The following is a 16,138-nucleotide window of genomic DNA, read 5'->3' as shown; positions in this document are numbered from 1 at the left end:
TAAATAGGACATGTTTGACATTTGGAATATCCCTGCACAGGCATGGATTTGTAATTCAGATCACATAGCAGTTTTGATTTCTCCCTCATGTCCATGCCCTTTCTCTATCCTCCCCCCAAAGAAAAAATCCTACACAAAGGCTCTATCTGCAACGGATGGAGGGCAACCCAGGAATCTGTGCAGCCTAGACTATCCATCACATTTCTTTCTTAATTGAATGACACCAGAATGAGATCGATAAAATGTAACAAGACACAGCTTTGCATTTCCACACTCACTTATCCCCCCCCACCCTCCTCCATTACTCTCAGCCACCACCGTGACCAGAAAGCCCAAGTGAAGAACATGAACCCCGCTGCCAGACAAGCTGTTAAGATCTGAAGGAACTTGTCAGGGAAAGGAACAAAGTTACAAATATTAGAAAGTAGCTGTGGGGTCAAACGGTTATTATCAAGTATAGAATAGTGCTCCTCAAAAAGCAATTACATAGTTGCGTTCTCGCTCTTACGAAACGTCCTCCTATGAAATGTTTCAACCGAGTTATCTCAGAAGCTCTCTCTAAGCCTCTAGGATTTCTTGGGACTACAGCAATGACTGGTTCAAACAGAGCATGGGCGATGCTTCAGCTCAAACCCGATAGGCTGAGAATGTTATAACACAGGGCCGCTGTGCTACTCTGATGCCCAAGGTTCCTGAGATTTCCAATGCATTATTGATAACCCTACCACTCTCCTAAAGCAGAGGCTGACAGCGCTTGCGCTCAACCTTCTTCTGAAGAGCCCTGGCTCGGTGGGGAATCGATCAGTGTAAAACGTTAACCAAAGAACAAAACTGCTCATGTGAAAGTTAACATTAAGAATCTCCTGCCCTAACTGACTGTGTTAACCAAAATCACATGGCCAACTTTTCTATTCATCTATCATTGGCAGTTTACATTGTGCTCTAGCTCCAGGGGATAGGGTATAATAATTCATTTAACGCTCTACATCTTGCGCTGATTATAAGTTATTTGTGGAAAAAGATGCTTTCTGAAAGAAAAATAAACATGGATGGAGTGTTTAAATACACTCCTTTTCTTCTCTCTGGTACACTTTCTCTGCATCTTAAAATTAAACTTGATCTAGATAATGTCCCTGTGCTTATCATTAACATGTATCCATTCCTGGTATCATGTATCCCTACTGTTTGCTATGAAAAAGAAGAGAATACTGTTTCCCTAGATGATGGGTAACAGGCAGTACCATCATCAGTCCCAAGTCATCTTTGTACTCTAGAGAAACTGAGCTTACAATTCAACCATTATTCATTGATAAAAATAGGTAACATACAACTCAGGTAGTGAACACAGAATTTAGTTGCCTCTGCAGGCATTGGCCACCTAAAATAGGTGTGAATGGCTGCTCAACCAAAGGAGACACAGGCATGCTTTGACGGACCTGTCTCATCTGTCATTTATTGGTTGAGTCCTGGATTTGACATAGCGCAAACTTGCTCAAATCATATGTAAGCTGTAATACTGTCTAAGAAAGAAGTAAAGCCCTAAAAAATAGGCGTTTTAAGGTGTATGCTTCTTAATAAAAGGAATTGCATAAGTCTTTGCCAAGGTAAAGTCACCCACATCTTTAAGACACAAATTCTGTAGTGCTTTGCAGAATATATAAACACCGACCTGCCTCAAGGTTGCCACGCTCCTTCTTTTTAATGGAGCCATTGCCCCTTCTGATTTTCATGGCCTGCAAGAGCTTAAGCCTGGGAGGGGGGACAGACTAATGTCAGAAAATATGGAACTCATTTGTGAAGCATAAAAGAAACCTAAATTGGAGAAAGCACACGAGTACTACCTCTGATCCGGCTTGTTTTGCTGACTGTTTCTCGTTTTGGCTACAAATAATCTATTTAGCAGAATAAGGCTGAGACTGTCTGTATTCAGGAGAACGACACCAGAGTTTGGTGGCCCTAGTATTGGAAGTACTCCTTGGACTGTGTGCCCACTTCCCACCTGGGAAGGCAACACCTGAAGAAAGCCATGCAGGTCGGAGCCAGAGTGAAGTCCCATAAAGACCATCAACTACTGTTTTAGTGATGGCTGACCTTGTTGCTTTTAGGGCTTTAATTTCATGTAGATTATTCCTAATTTTTCAGATGAGACTATGACTAATTTGAAGTGCTGGCAGAGTGTGGTATGATGAAGAAACTGATTATAACGGTAAAAGCCTTCAGGGGCTAATATGGTCACATACACTGGCTGAGACTCATGCTAGCTCCAGCGGTCTGCATGGTTGTCAAGTGGGATTATATGAGAAATGGCATGAATATTTTCTCCCTCCTATGGGATTCACATGTGCATGGGTGTGGTCCAGAGTTTAATTAGATTCCTACTCCAGTCTTTTATTATGCTAGAATGGCTATGGTAACCCAGGCAAACAAACCTTGTCTTGTTGTGTCCTCTGATATCTCTGACAGGGCTGTTTGAATAAGAGAATGATTTTTCTTCTCCAAGTAACTTTCATAATAAAATCTTAGCCCTCTTGAAATTTGAGGTCATCTGTGAATTTGTTCATTTGTCACATTCCGTATATTTGAAGTGACAAACCAAAAGCACAAACAAACAAACAAACAAACAAACAAAACACCGATTAAGATAAGAGAGGAAGTAGCTGGAATTTACTCGAAGGAACTAATTTTCTAGGGCACAGGAGCATAAGAAAGAAAGAAAGGAAGGAACTTTCGGTTAGTCCTGTGGGGTAAACCCATTGAGATACTACAAGCAAACACAGTTTATGTCTTACGTTTTGTACTCCATTTAGATATAGTCTTATTGCAACTTGCTACAGATGAGCCTGAATGGCCATTCAGACAACTGCCGAAATCAAAAGATTCCTTTCTGGAGGCAGTGACTATAGATTTTTATACTTATTTTTGCTCTGCTCTGAGGCATTCACCAAGGACAGAAAGAAAGATTCTCATTCGTGCTGCCCCTCCCACCCTGGAAACTATTGAATTACTCTGGTTTTGTACAGTGTAGAACAATCCTGCAATAATAAAACATCTCAACTCTGTGCAAAAGGTGAGGCTTTCCATTTGAAGTTTTTCTTTAACGGGAGAAAGAAAACAAAGCAAACAGGCTGACAGCTTTAGAAAATTCAGACAATTCCACTTGCCAAGATGTGTATTTCATGCGTTTTCGCTAATTTCAGATTTGCTGCATATGTTCCATGCTTTCAATTTCAAAGTTCATTTTCGTGCTGCTCAAAGCAATCTTCACCTTTTAATAGGCAATTATTTTCCTAATCGCTTTGTAAAATCTTTTCTCTGAAGTGACTGAGAAACAGTTTCAACTTACGCATTATGGACACATTGGAAACAAACCGAGCAGGTTGTGAACTGCAAATTGGCACTTGATTGGTAAAAAGTCTCTTACAAAGGAAAAATCTGCAAAAAAGAAAAATCTGCAATCTACTTTTCAAGTTAGAAAACTTTTGTAACTGACAAAACTCACAAGGGATTCAGAGGAGGAGGAGAATTTTCTTGTGGAGCAAAAACCACTGTTTGTGATTGCTTCAGTGGCACACAGACTACTGGAGTACTTTCTCCAATTAACATTAAATCTCACTTCAAACTTTTGAATACTCCCATGTCCTCTCTTCCAAAACAGTCTAAGTTATTCATCACACTTTCCTAGGGTCAAAACAGATATACAAAATAAGGTTTTCCTATTAAAACAATTTGGATGTATTTTGTATGAAATACGGTACTTTAAATTATAAGTTATTTAAGTTATAAGGGAGAAACAAGCAATCGAGCAGAAAAGCAAAGCTATATTTTAAGAAAATCACTTTACTCATCATGAATTCAGACAAAACCAAATCCTCTCAGCCCTCTCTTATGTCACAAAACTCCTTGCGGCAATCCTAACTTCTCTATTACTTTCGCAAACAGAATAATGGGAACGTATATAAACTACAATGGTGGAGAGTTAGAATTGTAATATTTTTAAAATGAGTTGATTAGGATTTGATTCAAATCAGGAAAATTGGTTAATATTTGAGGAAATTGGTGAAACCTCCAACAAAGGCTGCTTTTAATGGCAATATTTTAAAGTTAATTTAAAGTAGACTACTTAAAGGGCTTGTTTAGTTATTAATTGAAGCATTTTATCTCATGGATCCTTAAAATATGCTATCAATACTATCTACCATTGACTCAATCTAGAAGGTAAAATACAGAACATGCCTGAGCCAATGTACAAAGATCCTATTAGTATCATGTTGTAAGGAAACAATGAGGTGATTTTGTCCCCAATTACTGACAATTAGCCAAAGTACAACAGTTAATTTCATGGAAATAAAGCCACCATCACGTGAAAGGAATACCCCCTCACAATGAATGGCATCTGTCTGGATTCCTTAACTGGCTATTTCAATAATAGACCGTAAAACTTTGAAGCAACTTGAGCAGCTTCACCCATGGAAAACTCAAGAGTCTGCGTATTTGAAGATTCTAATTTTTGAGCCTCTGTGGAAACATGTAATTCAACGTTAGAAACACCTTGAAGCGTATACACGTTTCAGTCCCTAAACATAAAGATATTATCATTCCAGACAACATATTTGCTCAGCGGTAAGCCTAGCAAACATTAAGTTACAAAGATAGTTTGTAAGCCTTGTCATTAACTTGACACACATGCCACAGGATACAGTGAGCTGGCGATGATTCCAGAAGATCAGTTACTAAGGTCCTAGTCTCCTTGGCTCTTTTATCTCACACAACTTTTCCTCTCTGCTTCTGTCTTCCATTTCCCCCCTAATGTCACACTTAGATCTGTGCTCCTGAACACAACGGTGGCCAAGCCTGGGAACTCATATCAGCTCCGTGTGTGCATTGATGTCATCACAAGGCTTAGAGCTTCAGTGGCAAGATGAATCACCAAGTCAAACCCAGCTTTAAAATATTTCCTGAGTCTGCTAATGTTAGAAAGAAGACATTTGGCAAGGTAACTACCCAGAGACCAAATAAAGACAGCTTAAGGCCAGGACTCCTGAAGCTTAGCTTTAGAAAATGCAGCTTTCATAAAATATCCAGTTTCAACGAGTTCAGAAAACAGAACTTAAAACACAGCAAAACAACTTGATAGATGGTCGCTTAAAGAACTTCGCCTGGGTTTTAAAACTGAAGGTACACAAATAAACATTTCAGATGTTTTTGGCTTGCATGCAGATAACACCCTCTCTGGGGAGAAGGCTAGAAACTGCTGGGTTCCTTTGTGCAGACTCCTGGAATGTGCCTGCTTTTCATTTCTTTCTTTGTGTCTGCACACTGCCCTCACAGGCAGTGTCTTAAGCCATTCAGGGTCAGGCCAAACAGAGGAGAGCATTCATGGACAGATCAAGTTTATGTGAGAATCTGCTCCTTCACTGCCCTCTATCTCCATATGAATCGTTAATAAAATCGCAGCCTGAAAGCTCATCGCCCCAACAGTGAGGAAGTCACGCAGAGAATCCTCTGGTTCAGAGGCAGGATGGGGGTTGGGAGGAGTGGGGGGGGTTTCTTTATCTTTTTCATCCTTCGCCAGCATTCGTGGGAATTCTGCACTGTGCCTCCTGGGCTAACCCTCACCCCCTCATCCCAAGGCCACAATCTTCCCCTAGCAACTTTCTAACTGGCACCTGATCACATGGGAAAGAAAGGGGGACGCAAAGACAAAAGAAACATTCCGACATCCTCAGCAAATCTTCCCGAGCGCCAAATATTGCTGAAAAAAAAAAACCCACCTTCAGGCTATATGAAAGCTTCAATTTTCCCAGTTCGTGTCAAACAGCTGGGAAAACTTTCCCATAGTTTTATGACACCACGTGAGCCACAGAGGCACAGATATCACAAAAGGTCACATAGAACACGAAGCACAGAGTCTTTCCTAATTAACTTGATAGCCTCACGCAAATACTGGACAGGATCAAGCCCCAGAGTGTATCACGGGCAATCTCACGTGTATCTTCTAACCTTGCTACTGCCTTGCGGTAGGCTCTTGTTTCCTCCGCTCTTGGTCCTTGCAAACTGTCTTAATATCGAACGCTTTTCAGAGGGATGGGCTGATGAATGAAAACATGAATTTCTGCCTGCCCTTTAAGGTGGGTTAAAAGGTGGGTGTTGTGTGTGTGTGCTGGTGTAATCAATTACTGAACAAAGAAACAACAACAACAAAAGACTTAACCTACAGAGTGCCTTGTTACGCCCTGCAGTCCGTTTTAAACTAAGTTCTTCATTTATATTTACCACTGTTAGACTCTAATATGGAGTATTTATTTCGACAAGAGGAAGGAAACGAAGGAAGAGGAGGAAGAAGAGAAGAGAAGGGAAGAAAGAAAGAGAAAGAAGAAAGACATAGAAATCATCCAGTAGATCCTGAAAGAAACCTACTATTTTTTTAACTTAAAAAGTATCAATATATTTATGCTTGACTTTGATACTAATGTAGCAAGCAAAAAGTTTGCAAACTCATCTGCAGTCATGCTTTAGGTCTTCAGATTGCCTTAGCATGCTCTGGTCTCTTTTCAGGACATACAGTTTGCAGGGTCCAATCTAATTAACATCCTGGTCCTGTTAGATCCAGGTCCCCCCAAGAGTTACTTCACTTAACAGTAAAAGAAAGCAATGTCCAAAGCTCTACACATGCAGCTCCAAGTTAACTTTCCATCCACCTTTTCTCTCCTACTGGTTGCCTTCCTCAAAGAACTGTGACTCTGTTCAAAGGTGATGTTTCTAAATAAACCTAGCCTGACAGAAACGTAACATGACCCAATCACTAAATGTCTTCAAATCCTCTTAGCTATAGTTCAGAAAATGGAAACATACACAAATTCTCTTACAGACTCCCTCTTTACAGAAAGAGTCAAGCTAAAGGGAAAACAGTGACTTCTCAGTCACTAACTAGTAAAACTATATAAATTATTACGTCACCCAGTTTAAATAAATAAGTACTGTGGCCCTTTGCTCAGTATATGCATATATCAGTTCCAGTTTCTAGGCCTTGCTATTGATAGTTCAAAGAAGTCTGCTCCCCAAATTTTAAGTGACAGGAGTTTGACAAAGTTTTCAAACACGAAATTTGGTCTTATGCTAAATCTCACATCATCTAATATATTCTCCTTAAAAGTAGAAAACCATTAAATTCACCTTGCAAGCACTCTTCAATAATTCAGAATTCTTATCCAACATTGATACAAATTATCACCAATATTATGCCATTTATGCTTCTAGAGGCTATGAAATTTGAATAGTTCTTCAAATATACCCAAATTAAATTAATTTTTAAATATATAAAAAGTCAGTAATTGAATTCTAAGAACATTCTTAGAAAGTTATACAAACATATTTAGGAAGAAGATTTTTATGGAAAAGAACATTTTATTGTAATGGGTTTACTATGAAATAGATACATACACTTCAATGATTCTTATCATAAGAAGGACCCTGTTACTTAATTCTATCAACCTAGGACTTTATTTTGATTCTTTACATTTCTTAATATTTTAGCACACAATTAAGTCTTATCAGGATGAGTATTTTCTGAGAAACAAATTAATGATTTGGTTGATTCCTTTAAACGGTTTTTTGAATATATAAAAATTTGAAACAAGACACATGATTCTAGAATAGACTTATCCATTCATGTTCTAAAGAATGTGTCTCAATAATTCCATTGGAGCTTTCTATTCATATCTGGATGAAAAAAGAGGAAAGATTTTCCTGAATGTTGCAGGAAAATTTGGAGGAGCCAACACTTATAGTACCTTCTCTGACTGAACCCGGGAAGCCAGAAGGAGAGGATCAAGCTTTCATATTATTGTAGACTCTTATGTTACTCCAAAATGTATTGTGCTGATATTTTAGCTCCTAGTGTGGGCAAGAATCAGAAAAGAGCATCTGTGGATAATTAATATTAAATGGGGTTTCAAAGGGTAAGGTCCTGATTTAATTCTATGAGAGTCGGAAATGACATCAGAAAGCTCTCCCTTTTGCTTTTTTTTTTTTTTTTTTTGGAGCTGAGGACTGAACCCAGGGCCTTGCGCTTGCTAGGTAAGCGCTCTACCACTGAGCTAAATCCCCAACCCCTCCCTTTTGCTTTTAACACATACGAGTTATAAGAGAAAGTTGCTATCCAAAAGCCGAAGACCTGAATCATGGACTGTCAATGTCAGAACAGTTAGAACTCTACCCATCCTGTAGTGTGCTGTATGTCAACACAAGCTGATTCATATTCACATGTTAAAGTTAGCAATTGAAGCAAACTGATAATTAAAAATTGAACTGAGTCAGACTTTGTATTCTAAGCAGATTTATGTTTTGTGTATTTTTTTCAGAACTGTGCAAAGTGGGTATGGATCTCAGGCTGAATGGTTGCTGCTCATAGAAAGCACACACCACTCTGTGTCCCTTACCTGGTTCCTGGACAGGCTGTGGATCTGTCTTTAACCAGATCTATTGATTGCATTCCTAAACCAGAGAGTGAAATATTTGCTTTGCACATAATCATTGACTATCAGTACACCTAATTGGGAAAAAAACAATAAAAAGCTTGGATTTGAGGCTATGCATCTAGCTACAATTGGGATTCAGCTACTGGCATGCATTTGACTGATGGCCAAGCTCAGTTTCCAAAGCTGTATAATAGGCACCATATTGTTGACATCAAATGGCTGTAAGTCTGAGGAATGTCTTCTCTTAACACTTTTCTAAACGCCTTCAATTTCTTTCCATTTGAATTAATTCACCAATGTAAATATATTTGGAGTCACACACTTAAATGATTTAAAATCGTGTTCTGTCTGAATTTCATTGCTGCTCAGAACTAGAATTAGCATTATTTTGACCTGATGTTGAGATATTCATAAGGACTTTGATAATCATATGGTCCTTGAAAAGTGGCCTACATGAAATACCTTACCACACTGCAAAGAATATGTGTTTATAGTCTTTCTTCTTCCCTGACTTTGAGAACCTAATAGCAAATGATTACATGCCTTAATTGGCATTCTCCCAGACTTGCTTTGTTTGTTTGTTTGTTCCTCTTTTTACTTGTCTGTCAAAATGGTTTAATTTGCGAAAATGCTTATCTATTTAGGACAATGAATAGAAAGATAGAGGCAATAAAAATGTAGCATGGAGATTTTGGACTATGAATTGGTGTTCAAAGACAGAATTGCTATTTAACAGTTGAGTGTCGATATAGAAATTATGGAGAGAGTGGAGTTACTACATATCTGTCACATGAGTCAAAGGACACATTAGCCATTCAGTATATCAGTATATATTAGCCATTCTGTATCAGGAATATTTCTACTAGTAGGGATGTTTGGAAAAGCCATACAGCAACCTAAGAAAAGTTACACACACACACACACACACACACACACACACACACACACACGTGTATTCAATTAGAGTTACCATATCTAGGTTATCACCTTCTCTCCATAAAGACAATGGTTGCCAAACAAGAGAGCCAGAGACAGTTGTAGGATTCCTTGGTTCAAGTTGTTAGTCAAGGGTATTCTGGAGACCACCCAAACAATACACACTATTGCCAACCCTCTTGGTTGTCCACCAAATCTTGAAGATGATGATAAACATTTTGGTCACAGGACATGGAGAAATCAAGTTAGCACTGATTAGAAAGCTTTGTCCCTATTGACTAGCTCTCAGAGTATTAGAAAGTGTTCTTCAGGCCACTGGGGAGAAAATTCATGAGCAGCTTTGCCTAGATGTGAACTATAGCAGTGACAGATGTTGTTTGAATATGTCCATGCATGTGTTAGAAACCATATGGGTAAAACCAATCACTTTCTTATATTTAAACCCATTCCACAGGCATGAGCAAGTCCCTTGTACTGTACATCTGGCTAAGAATGCAGATTTAGAGAGCTCATAAGCTCCAGGGGAAAGCCATAATTATTACTCTACTAAATAGTCAGAGCTCCAAACTGAAGTCTAAATTAGTGTCTCTACACCCATAAATTAGAGTAGCTTTAAAACCTTATCAGAGAAACTGCTCTGAGCAGTAGGAAGTAGGTAAACCACAACTGGTCAAAGTGAATGCTGAGTCGGAAATGGGTCGTCTAGAACACATCTACTGCTACCAAGTACCATTGTGGAAGCAGGTAAATAGGTAAGGAAAGATGGAGGGAGCCAGAAGTAGAAAAAGGCTGAAAAGAAAGTGTCTTCTAGATATTCCAGGGCCATTGTACTCATTAATGTACAAGTAGCTATAGTTGTCTGAATGAGGATTGAAGATCATGCAGTCCACACTCCAGTATGCTGGGCTTGGAAACTCATCATCTCTTACCCGTAAGGAGCTATGGACAGTCAGATGTGTCTGAAGGATGGAGACTCAGTCTTCTTTAAGGATGTGGTCTTCGTAGGTGAAGTCAGTGCCACTAAATAGCCCCACACCAGTGAATACAACACAAGTTGTACTGGGCAGGTACATGACCTTACAGAAGAAGACACTAAGCTCAGATAGGGTAGGGAGGTGGAGGTGGAGGTGGAGTTTAGAGGAATTAGGGGAGGTATTGGGATGAATAGGATTGAAATATATGGCACACATTTAATAAATTCCTGAAAGCATTTGTATGTGTAGACATATATATGCACACACACACACACACACACACACACACACACATACACACACACACCCCTATATAAATTAGGTTTAAAGGCCTCTTTAAAAATAAGGAAAATATGGATATGAGGTTTTTCTTTAAATGGTTTAAATATTACTGATGAAATACGTCAAGTTATTGAAGCCGAAGTTATAGAAATGTGGCTGCATAGTTTAATGGTTGGTGCCATAGACTCTGAATCCAACAACCAAAATACTTCTCAAACACTAGTCCACTTCTGACATTTTTTTGATGAACAAATAGGATAGGGAGAAACAGTGCTATTATTCTGTAAAATCAAGTTTTAAGACAGGTTATAAATGTTCTCAACAAAATCTGAAAGCTTATTGACTCATAAGAACTATGAATGTGTCAGAATACTCATTTTTCAAAATATATTACATCAACAGATTCTATGTAATACTGTGAATACGCATGTCTCCATGGAGATATGTATATATACATATGTATATATATGTGTGTGTATGTGTATATATACATATGTAATGTGTGTATATATGCATATATGTATACGTATGTTTGTATATATGTAAATATACATATAATACACACATATATGCATACATGATAACGGATATTATATTTATAGCCTGATTTCATAAGAACTATGAATGTGTCAGAATACTCATTTTTCAAAATGTATTACATCAACAGATTCTATGTAATACTGTGAATATGCATGTCTCCATGGAGATATGTATATATATATGTGTGTGTCTGTGTATGTGTGTATATATACATATGTGATGTATGTATATATATGCATATATGTGTATGTATGTTTGTATATATGTAAATATACATATAACACACACATATATGCATACATGATAACAGATGTTATATTTATAGCCTGATTTCATAAGAACTATGAATGTGTCAGAATACTCATTTTTCAAAATGTATTACATCAACAGATTCTATGTAATACTGTGAATATGCATGTCTCCATGGAGATATGGAACATATATATGTATATATATATGTGTGTGTGTATGTGTGTATATATACATATGTGATGTATGTATATATATGCATATATGTGTATGTATGTTTGTATATATGTAAATATACATATAACACACACATATATGCATACATGATAACGGATGTTATATTTATAGCCTGATTTCTGTTTCTCTAATTATTATAAATTGATTTAAAGATCATGAGGAAGACTTAATAAGTGGAGTCAACTCTTTCCATTAAGTTAAGGCTAAATTAAACATATTATTCAATTTTCACTTAAGAAAATATGCTGTATAAGAATATACCAAGCACCGTATAGTACCTCTAATGTCATAGTCAAATTCCATTTATTCTGTTCTGTAGCACGTAACGCTGAAGTGAGTTTCAAATAAAACTCAGAAGATAATTTGATTAATGTCGTAATATTGTGAAGAAAAGTTAGGCAGTACTTTTCCAAATTAAATTTATAAAATAGAATGAAATTAGTAGCACTGTACTTAGTCAAAACAAATACACACTTAAAATACCATTCCATTCCAGATCTCTCTGCCACAGTTCCATACCGTATTATCTCTGAATTTTAACAGGGGTTAACTGTTTACTACTGTTTAACAACCACTTTATTTTTAAAGAAACAAAGTGACATTGGAAGTCACACACTGTGATAAACCTAATATTAACTGAGAAATAGTTAAAATACAAGACTTGGGCTCAGCAGGTAAATGAGATGCTTGTCCACACCCGCTACCCAGAGTTTATCTCAAGACTCTCGTGGTAGAAGCAGAGACTTCTCACAAGGTGTCCTCTGAGCTCTGTAATGTCACGCAAATATCTACACACGCACACGCGCACATGCAAGCGTAAACGCCAAATAATAACTGAGAAAATAAACAAGCAGCTGGAAGAGACAGACAGAGATACTTAAACCCAACTGATGGGCCGAAGTCGGGGACCCCTGTGGTTGAATTAGGGAAAGGCCGGAAGAAGCTGAGGAGGAGGGCGACCCCATAGGAAGACCAGCAATCTCAACTAACATGGATCCCTAGATGTATCAGACACTGAGCCACCAACCAGGCAGCATACACCAGCTGATATGAGGCCCGCACATACACAGCAGAGGACGCCTGGTCTGGCCTCAGTGAGGAAAGGTGCACCTAACCTTGGGAGATTTGAGGCCGCAGAGAGTGGGGCAGTCTGGGTGAGTGGGTAAGGGGTGGGGAAGTCCTCATGGCGACAGGGTAGGAGGAATGGGGAGGAACAGTGGAAGGGCGGACCCTCAGGGGGATAATGACTGGAGGGTAAAAAAAGATTAAAGAGTAATAAACAATAAAAATAAATAAATAAATAAAAGTAACTGAATAAACAAATTTGAAAATGCACACATATTTTGATGTCGACTGCATAAAGATAATAAATAAACCTGAGTGAGTGTGTGTGTGTGTGTGTGTGTGTGTAAAACCTTGCCCAAAATTCTAAACTAATTTTAGCAAATTACTTTCTTGATTTAAAAACGTTTGTAAAATTCATTATTTAAGAATTATTGCGCTGGTTGCTGCCGCTACAGAGAGCCCCTGGGCAGCACCCCACGAGCGAACCTGAGCCTCGGGACCACAGGTAAGACCAAATTTTCTGCTGCAAGAAAGCTGCCTGGTGAGCTTGGGACACACGGAAGCAGAATTTCTCTAGGACCAGGCACGTTCTGTGTTTACCGGAAGTCCCACACCCGCCGATCCCGGCCCGCAGCAGCTCTCTGCTCCCAGACCCGGTGAGAGAGAGACCCAACCGCCTGGTCGGGTGGGCACTCCTGAGGCTGCAGAGCAGAAGAGACCACCAACACTGCTCACCCCTGCCCACATCCCTGGCCCAAGAGGAAACTGTATAAGGCCTCTGGGCTCCCGTGGGGGAGCGGCAGGACCCCTGCCAGAGACACCACCGGAACCTGAAGGAAACAGACCAGATAAACAGTTCTCTGCACCCAAATCCCGTGGGAGGGAGAGCTAAACCTTCGGAGAGGCAGACAAGCCTGGGAAACCAGAAGAGACTGCTCCCTGCACACACATCTCGGACGCCAGAGGAAAAAGCCAAAGACCACCTGGAACCCTGGTGCACTGAAGCTCCCGGAAGGGGCGGCACAGGTCTTCCTGGTTACTGCCACTGCAGAGAGCCCCTGGGCAGCACCCCACGAGCGAACCTGAGCCTCGGGACCACAGGTAAGACCAAATTTTCTGCTGCAAGAAAGCTGCCTGGTGAACTCAAGACACAGGCCCACAGGAACAGCTGAAGACCTGTAGAGAGGAAAAACTAGACGCCCGAAAGCAGAACACTCTGTCCCCATAACTGACTGAAAGAGAGGAAAACAGGTCTACAGCACTCCTGACACACAGGCTTATAGGACAGTCTAGCCACTGTCAGAAATAGCAGAACAAAGTAACACTAGAGATAATCTGATGGCGAGAGGCAAGCGCAGGAACCCAAGCAACAGAAACCAAGACTACATGCCATCATCGGAGCCCAATTCTCCCACCAAAACAAACATGGAATATCCAAACACACCAGAAAAGCAAAATCTAGTTTCAAAATCATATTTGATCATGATGCTGGAGGACTTCAAGAAAGACATGAACACACTTAGGGAAACACAGGAAAACATTAATAAACAAGTAGAAGCCTACAGAGAGGAATCGCAAAAATCCCTGAAAGAATTCCAGGAAAACACAATCAAACAGTTGAAGGAATTAAAAATGGAAATAGAAGCAATCAAGAAAGAACACATGGAAACAACCCTGGATATAGAAAACCAAAAGAAGAGACAAGGAGCTGTAGATACAAGCTTCACCAACAGAATACAAGAGATGGAAGAGAGAATCTCAGGAGCAGAAGATTCCATAGAAATCATTGACTCAACTGTCAAAGATAATGTAAAGCGGAAAAAGCTACTGGTCCAAAATATACAGGAAATCCAGGACTCAATGAGAAGATCAAACCTAAGGATAATAGGTATAGAAGAGAGTGAAGACTCCCAGCTCAAAGGACCAGTAAATATCTTCAACAAAATCATAGAACAAAACTTCCCTAACCTAAAAAAAGAGATACCCATAGACATACAAGAAGCCTACAGAACTCCAAATAGATTGGACCAGAAAAGAAACACCTCCTGTCACATAATTGTCAAAACACCAAACGCACAAAATAAAGAAAGAATATTAAAAGCAGTAAGGGAAAAAGGTCAAGTAACATATAAAGGGAGACCTATCAGAATCACACCAGACTTCTCGCCAGAAACTATGAAGGCCAGAAGATCCTGGACTGATGTCATACAGACCCTAAGAGAACACAAATGCCAGCCCAGGTTACTGTATCCTGCAAAACTCTCAATTAACATTGATGGAGAGACCAAGATATTCCATGACAAAACCAAATTTATACAATATGTTTCTACAAATCCAGCACTACAAAGGATAATAAATGGTAAAGCCCAACATAAGGAGGCAAGCTATACCCTAGAAGAAGCAAGAAACTAATCGTCTTGGCAACAAAACAAAGAGAACGAAAGCACACAAACATAACCTCACATCCAAATATGAATATAATGGAAAGCAATAATCACTATTCCTTAATATCTCTCAATATCAATGGCCTCAACTCCCCAATAAAAAGACATAGATTAACAAACTGGATACGCAACGAGGACCCTGCATTCTGCTGCCTACAGGAAACACACCTCAGAGACAAAGGCTGGAAAACAACTTCCCAAGCAAATGGTCAGAAGAAGCAAGCTGGAGTAGCCATTCTAATATCAAATAAAATCAATTTTCAACTAAAAGTCATCAAAAAAGATAAGGAAGGACACTTCATATTCATCAAAGGAAAAATCCACCAAGATGAACTCTCAATCCTAAATATCTATGCCCCAAATACAAGGGCACCTACATACGTAAAAGAAACCTTATTAAAGCTCAAAACACACATTGCACCACACACAATAATAGTGGGAGATTTCAACACCCCACTCTCATCAATGGACAGATCATGGAAACAGAAATTAAACAGTGATGTCGACAGACTAAGAGAAGTCATGAGCCAAATGGACTTAGCAGATATTTATAGAACATTCTATCCTAAAGCAAAAGGATATACCTTCTTCTCAGCTCCTCATGGTACTTTCTCCAAAATTGACCATATAATTGGTAAAAAAAAAAATGGGCCTCAACAGGTACAGAAAGATAGAAATAATCCCATGCGTGCTATCGGACCACCACGGCCTAAAACTGGTCTTCAATAACAATAAGGGAAGAATGCCCACATATACGTGGAAATTGAACAATGCTCTACTCAATGATAACCTGGTCAAGGAAGAAATAAAGAAAGAAATTAAAAACTTTTTAGAATTTAATGAAAATGAAGGTACAACATACCCAAACTTATGGGACACAATGAAAGCTGTGCTAAGAGGAAAACTCATAGCGCTGAGTGCCTGCAGAAAGAAA

At 39.1% G+C, this 16,138-nt stretch overlaps 1 long non-coding RNA gene across 16 annotated transcripts in view; it reads right to left on the bottom strand.

Annotated features, from left to right (window-relative positions):
- Nucleotides 1-16,138, bottom strand: part of LOC103693508 (uncharacterized) — a 490,050-nt gene that overhangs the window by 305,182 nt on the left and 168,730 nt on the right. For 2 of the 16 annotated variants that reach the window (XR_010056226.1, XR_010056230.1), the window contains exon 1: nt 1-16,137. This exon is cut by the window's left edge and continues 17,358 nt beyond it. The exons of 13 other annotated variants lie outside the window; for them this stretch is intronic. This is a non-coding gene — a long non-coding RNA (uncharacterized LOC103693508). One more of the 16 variants, XR_010056233.1, reaches the window with a different exon arrangement.

The sequence above is a fragment of the Rattus norvegicus genome, chromosome 11 (assembly GCF_036323735.1).
Source record: "Rattus norvegicus strain BN/NHsdMcwi chromosome 11, GRCr8, whole genome shotgun sequence".
Classification (NCBI taxonomy): Eukaryota; Metazoa; Chordata; class Mammalia; order Rodentia; family Muridae; genus Rattus; species Rattus norvegicus.
Note: the sequence above shows the minus strand (reverse complement) of the source record. Positions and strands in the feature narration are given on the sequence as shown.